Genomic DNA, 7500 nt, shown 5'->3' on the forward strand with positions numbered 1-7500 from the left:
TGGCAGCGATCTAAATTTTTTTTTTTTAACGGAAACCTCTAGTAGAGCCTTCAAAAACCTAACGGTAACGAAACGTTTCTCAGTACACACACAAAAGAAGACATTATCGTTAGTGAACAACTGTTAAACAAAGTTGGTTTTAAAAAGGAACTTTCTCAGAATGGCCAAGCTATTTCTGGAAGAGTCAGTTTGGAAGAACAAGTTAGTAAATTTCGGATCGCAAAAATTACAATGATGGTTCTGCATGGTGACTGTATGGTTAATACTCATCTGTTTCACATATTGTATTATGACATAGGTAGTTTAGCAAGGACAACGATGATCGAAAACGTTACTCCAAAATATAACTTAGTGCTTACGGTCTCAAGTATTTCGCGCGGTTATTCGGTCTTGTTCACCTTAAAAAATACGGGCAAACTATCCTGTAAGTAGATGGGTACGAACGGTTTTAAAGTTAAAAAAAAAAAAAACAATCAGAAAACTGAATGGTCCATTGTTTTACGCTCACGTTGTCATCAAAACCTACAATTTGGGGATTTCACGTTGCTTTTATGGAGTACGGCAAAGAAAGGCACGAAATTTCCTTTCTTAACCAATCAACTTTTGTGGCGTTGTCGTTGCCATAGCAGTCGTCTTAAGATAGTACGCGTGCTTTCATTGGTCAATAGATGAGTTTGCATGAGTATAAAACATGACTGCGTCTCGGTTTGCATAGCTGCCTCGAATTCTCCCAACCCCCCGAGCGTTGGGATCAGGTTATGACCATCATATAACTGTCGCACACTTAGCCTCGCTTTGAAACCGAGGTTGTGAAGTTTCCTATTTGACACTCAGTGGAATAATCAAATTTGAAATTAACTGCTGCAACAAGACAATGATGAAAAGATAAGTTAGGGAACAAGACGACTTAAATCATGCAGCGTTGATTACGGCGTAAGAAATTAATAGTAAATTGATCTACTACTTAGGCTCTGGAGTGTTCGGAAGTGACAAATTAATATTCGATACTTTGGAATAATCAAACATGTCTTTGTAATTACTGTTTTCCGGGTCGTAATTAAAAGTTGAATTATGAACAGCACTACCATTTCCTTTGCTTCTTATTATAAGCAGTGGAAGAGTATTTAGTAGCTTTCTTGGGGTTTCCATCTGCCGTCGTGGCAACCAGACTAATACTATCAGGGTCTCTTCGTATTCTTCTTCACGAAGTAGGCTCCTTTAAGGTGAACATCGCTGCTGGCTCGTAATTGCAAAGAGCGGACGTTAAGGCAGTTGACAAACGACACTGGCCACAGAAGAGGCGCCACTCCATGTTTGCAGGTCCCTCCGTTGCATAAGCTGTTCTGTCAGTACGAAAACGTCTCGTCAATGTTGACTGACTCCAGTTTTAGCTCTAACTTCAATGTAAAACAGGTCAAACTCGTCGCGCACGTTTTTGGCTGTTTCGGTATTTACCTGCCGGGCTCCGCAATCTCTTTTGTTCCCCACGAGAATAATCGGCATGTCACGACTGCATTTTTCGCGAACCATTGCCACCTACCGGCGTACGTTCACAGGCGAATCCCACGAAGTGACGTCAAACACGACAACCGCGCCATGACAGTACTGGGGAAGAGAGCTGGCGGTGTCAAACTGTCCTGATGTATCGACGATTTTAAGAAACACAGATTTGCCTTTGGTTGAAGTCGTTCAGTCGACAACCTGAGCGGAAGTCATCTTCAGAGTCAAGTGACACTTGACTCTGAAGATGACTACGCTGAGGTTGTCGAAACGTCAGTCAATGTCATCTTCTCAGGACTAAACTCAACGGACGATCGTCGTATACTACTAATTATTGTTCCATGTGTTCCAGGATGCCAAGAACACGCTCCTGGTTTTACCATGCAAGGGGCCCTAATATCAAATATCACGGAGCGCCATTGCGTTTGAGGTCCATATTTCATTGTGACCATTGTTTTGCAGACTGTCCCTCAGAGCCTTCGTAATAGCGCGTTTGAAACCCAAATGCAAATACAAAGCGACCTCAGATATATTTTCTTCAACAATATGAAAGCGATAGTTCCCCTCCCTTCCGGTTGTTTTCAAGGCTTATCCAGGATCGCTGATATATCCGAGTTGAATGCTGGAAAAGCGCTGCTCGCTCATGAAAATTTTCTTTCATTTTAATTTGGATATTTTGCTGCATGAAAACTGAAACACAAAGAAATAACAACAACTTTTCTTGTAGAGTTTAATGAATTGCAGAGTTTTTGAAACGGCGCCTCGAATTCCAGCCATCGCACCAGTATAGGAATGAGTAAGTTCCCACTCAGCTATCGAAGCAGCTGAAATCACATAATTGTTTTGAGTAAAACAAATGATTACTTTGTCGTGTCGTATCTCATTGAAACGGGCTTCAGTATTGGCCAAAAGCACAATAGAACGAACAAAGGTATCAATGGATTTAGCACAGAAAACAATAGGAAGTACGACACTATACAGGCAATAGGGAGCTTAAGATACTACGACGGCGACGTCGACGAAAACGTCACCTCAAAATAGAACTTTTTCTCTAGTAAAAAGTCTTTCGCGATTATTCCATCTTGTTCACGTCGTACAATGTGGGCGAAGTATCCTAAAAAAATTGGTACGAGCGGTTTCTGACTGAAAATAGAGAATGAAAGATTCTCTGTTGCATGCTAACGTTGTCGTCAAAACCTAAAATTCAGTGATTTCACGTCGTCGTCAGGCAGAGAACCGCAAAAATATGAGCTAAAATCCGTGCCGCACGTGCAGCACGATTATTTAGGCGCTTTTAACCAATGAGATCATTGTTTTCTGGCGTTTTCGACGACGTCGTCGTCGTAGATCTTAAGCTCCCTAATAAAATATAGTGTTCAACAAGAGGTACGACCCTATCCTATCATCCCCCCGCCCCAACAGCGCTCCGTAACAATTCGCTTTCGCTCAATTTTTTTATGCTATGACATTGTCAAAAATAGCGACCTAAGCAAGGAGGACCACGACGACTACGAGAACGCTACATAACAATAGGTTTAATTAGGAAAAATACGGAGGGCTCGAATGGTGCAGAGTCGGAAGAGAAAGACTGCACAATAATACTACGTTAGCGGGACCTCCGAACCCATTTATAGAGTTTTGGACAATCATGGTATCAAAGTGACTTTAAAATCCTACATGACAATTGGCCAGATATTTCCAAAGCCGAAAGACGAAATGGGCAAAGAAGAAATTTGAGATCTCATGTATGACATTCCCTGCGCAGTTTGTAGCAAGAATTACGTCGGAGAAACGCAAAGAAAATTTACAACTTGAAAAGGCGAGCATCAAAAGGCCGTCGCACGGCTACAAAAAGAAAAATCAGCACTTGCGGACCACGTTATAAAAACAAATCATGACATCGCTTGGAATGAGGCCACTATTCTTAGAACTAACAATAACTGGCGACAAAGGAAAATTCTTGAGGCTGGGGAAATAAACTGTGCTAAAGACGCCCTCAACCGAGACGATGGAGCACTACTCCCCAAGGAGTACTTGCATTTGACTATTGCAGAAAAGAAAAAATGACACTAACTTTACAATTTTTAATTAGCGCTTTGGTTTATATCTTAGCTTTCGTGTAAATTTTATCTTTCACTTCCCCTGATGAAGGTTGTTGAATACAACCGAAACGTCGGAAAACGTTTTTTATTGTACATAATTTATATTTCAAACACCAGAGTAACATATATTTATATATTTTTTATTTCCCAATGGATCCACCTGGTGACAAACCCAGTTTTAATAGCTTATGACTGTATGTATGTTACCTTTAGGAGGGCGCATGCGTACACTTTGTAATCTGCGACTCCAGTGCTTACCATATGACAGATAAAATGACTTTTCTCTTGAATATATAAGCCATCTTATTCTTACGCTAAATTGACAAGGGCGGTTTGGAGCTGTGGGTAGCCGTGGGATTTGTCAGGTATGGTTTAGGGGCCGACATATCTCTCCCTCAATGCCGTACCGGGAGGCAAGGTCGGTAGCAGAAAGCAGCGAAGGGCCAACTGCGTCCAAAAGCGATCGCACGGGCCGAAATCCCGGGATGACTCGTTTGGTACGACGCTCCAGCGCCGGTGTCTGGAGGTACTGCGTTTTTCTTTCTTGTTCAAACATTCCGTCAGCGCATGCACAAATGTTCTGGCTCTTCGATACCTAGCCTACCAAAAAAAATTAACATGCTGGGGTTTTTTTGTTTATTATTATTTTTTTTTTTGCACCAGCAATTGACCTTTCAGTTGATTTTCAAGGCATAAACGAAACGTAAGAACCGTGCGTGTCTGGTCTTGTCTCAGACAGAGGCGAGAGATGATTTCACGCAGACTGGGACGCCCAAAATGCTTTGTTGTAAACATGGCGGTTCACGAGTGAAGTTGTCTCTCTGGCCTTTCTGTGGACGAATTCCAGGACCTACTGACACAATCTGGGCAAGTTTTGAAAGCTAAAACCTTCAATCGATGCGTTATTTTGCTGGTAGGACTGGGTGGCCCAACTCTTATGAAAAAAACTATGAAATGAGAATCGGGAGTCTTCCCTTGTCATGGAATGGCAGAATTACCCAGAATTCTTTTTGGGCATGAGCGAGGCAACTTAAGAAGCACGAGACTGGCCCTCATCGAGTGGCTGAAGCGCGCCCAGAGGAAAAAATTTGTAGCCAGATACTCGGGAGTAGGCCAGGTGTGTGCTGTTAACATAGATTTTGGATTTCTGAACAAGTTTTTATCATAGAAAATTCGCGAGAAAGTTGTGCTTTCATTTCACTGTAATTCTCGTGTCAAAGAAACGGTATAATAATGTAAATAAGAGAAGAACGATATTTATATTTGCAGATTACCTGTCCTCTTACTACGAAAGTCAAGCTCGACATCTCTATGCAATAAGCGCATTTAAAATTTCCTCATATCGCTTGATAAAAGGAAGTGTTTTTGTTTTGTTTTGTCTTATATGGAAAAGTACGTTTTCTCTCCCGTCCCCTTCTTATGCGTGATATTCGCGGAAATTACATTCTGTTCCTCAATAAACCTGGAACAACCAGTTATGGTCTTAGTTCTCTTTCTTCTTACGCATCATCTAAGTTGCGGAATGCGCTATCTGATTTTATCCGTACCTATGAGTTTACTGGTTTTAAAAGAGAATCCAGGGCCGCATTTTGTATAATGGCTTTTCTTTTTAATGAATATATCTTGAAATATTATGTATTTAGTAGGTATCTGTATATGCTATGTATTTTAGCTGTAAATGTAATGTCTCGAAGATATTAGCTCCTGTAGTTATTGGGAAAAAGCTTATGACTGTATGTATGTTACCTTTAGGAGGGCGCATGCGTACACTTTGTAATCTGCGACTCCAGTGCTTACCATATGACAGATAAAATGACTTTTCTCTTGAATATATAAGCCATCTTATTCTTACACTATATTGACAAGGGCGGTTTGGAGCTGTGAGTAGGAGTTGGATCTGTCTCATATGGTTTAGGGGCCGACATTTCTCTCCTTCGATGCCGTACTGGGAGGAAGGTCAGTTTCACAGCGTTTTGTGTTTTCCCGTGTTATGTGTTCCCCCGAACAGTGAGCACTGACGCTGTGGGTTTCCCGGTATCTGAAAGCGGCGAAGGGCCAACTGCGTCCAAAAGCGATCGCGCGGGCCAAAATCCCGGAATGAGTCGTTTGTGGCGCGACGTCCGGAGGTACTATGTTTTTCTCTCTTGTTCAAACATTTGCTGGTAGGACTGGGTGGCTCGTCACTTATTATACAAAATCTATGAACCGAGTATCGGTGGTCTTCCCTTGCCATGGAATGGGAGAATTACCCGGAATTCTTTTTGGGCATTAACGAGACAACTTGAGAAGTACGAGACTTGGCCTCATCAAATGCCTGAAGCGCGGCCGGAGGAAAAGGCGAGAAGACGATTTCTAGCCAGATAGAAAGGAGTAGCCCTGCTGTTAACGTAGATTTTCGATTTCTGAACAAGTTTTTTTTACAGAAAATTCGCGACAAATTAGTGTTTTTTTTCGCTGTTATCCTCATAGCAAAAAACTGGTCTTTCGTGTTTTCTTGTCAAAGGATGGTATAATGTGAAGAAAATCCCGCGGGATTCATCTTCCGAATTTTGTGGTGTGAATTTTGTGAATTTTGTCATGCCAGTCAGTCGGTACTCTGAACACACTATCATAACGTTTTGTCTTAAGTTTAACTAGAAGCAAATATTGAAAGTAGTATCGCTATTCTCGAAACATACATGCGATATTGGTACGTAAAGGATTAAAGTTAAACCTGAATTTACTGGAAATTTAAACCGTAGTTTATTAATTGATCAAAATGGGTTTCTAATTTTTGACATAGACTGTTGTTTTTCTTTAGTTTAAGTTTCATTGATTGTTAAGCCTTTTTTGACGGGCAAACTCAACCTTCGAGTTGGTATAAACAGCACAGGCAGCCCAAGTTCTAGGAACGTTTATCTGACCTTTGTAATTTCACGTTGTAAAAATTTGAGTGTTACGATCAGTTACCCAATGGCGTAAATTGTAAGGTTTGTATGGGAATTTACGAACTTGTTTTATAGTCGAAAATAAAGAACGTAAATCGAACCAAGAGATTCATAATCTCTTGATCGAACAAAAATGCCTTACCTTGTGGGAGGCACGGTGGCCTCATGGTTAGAGTGCTCGACTCCGGATCGAGTGGTCCAGGTTCGGGGAGTAGAAATACTCCTAGTCGCCTCATGCTATGGAAATCGGAGATAAGCGCCAGCCTGATGGGTCTTCTGGTTCGTAAGCGGAGACTTTTGTTTTCTTTGTGCTTAACGGCTTGAACATTTGCTTCAATATCTGTTTGATTTAGTTGAAGGATGTTGAACGATGATGATTGCTGCGGTGAGCAAACCGTTTCAACACGTCATCAACATTTGATTCAAAAAGTTCCACGAGAGGCCCGATATTCATTCCCAGGTTGTTACTACGTACCTTTTACCATGAATACAGACACATGGATACGTCATTGAGAGATCGATTAATGCGCATGCGCATACCCAACAATGTTGACAGAGGCGGGCAAACGGCCTCGACTTCATTCGACGTTCGCGATAACAAAAGAATTGTTACTGCGCCAAGTTATCAGTCACATGCGCTCCTCAACGACATTTTTACATATTTCGAAACTAAAATTTAGGTGCACGTCAATCACATGTTTCCATGACAATAGTCCTGTTCTCTTGGCGGCAGTTGAATTCGTCATAGGAACATCTGATTGACGTCCACCTAAATTTTACCCAGTTTCGAAATATGAAAAAATGTCGTTGAGGTGCGCGTGTGACTGATATAAATATTTGTTGAAGAAAAGTTTAAACGCTCTTAAAGTCATTTAACTTTGATTCAATACGTTTCGAAACGGTTTCAACATCGCTGTTCATCAAAATCGAACAGATGTTGAAGCGATTGTTGAAGCGTTTTGCCCGGGTTT

The sequence above is a fragment of the Montipora capricornis genome, chromosome 4 (genome assembly GCF_036669925.1).
Source record: "Montipora capricornis isolate CH-2021 chromosome 4, ASM3666992v2, whole genome shotgun sequence".
Classification (NCBI taxonomy): domain Eukaryota; kingdom Metazoa; phylum Cnidaria; class Anthozoa; order Scleractinia; family Acroporidae; genus Montipora; species Montipora capricornis.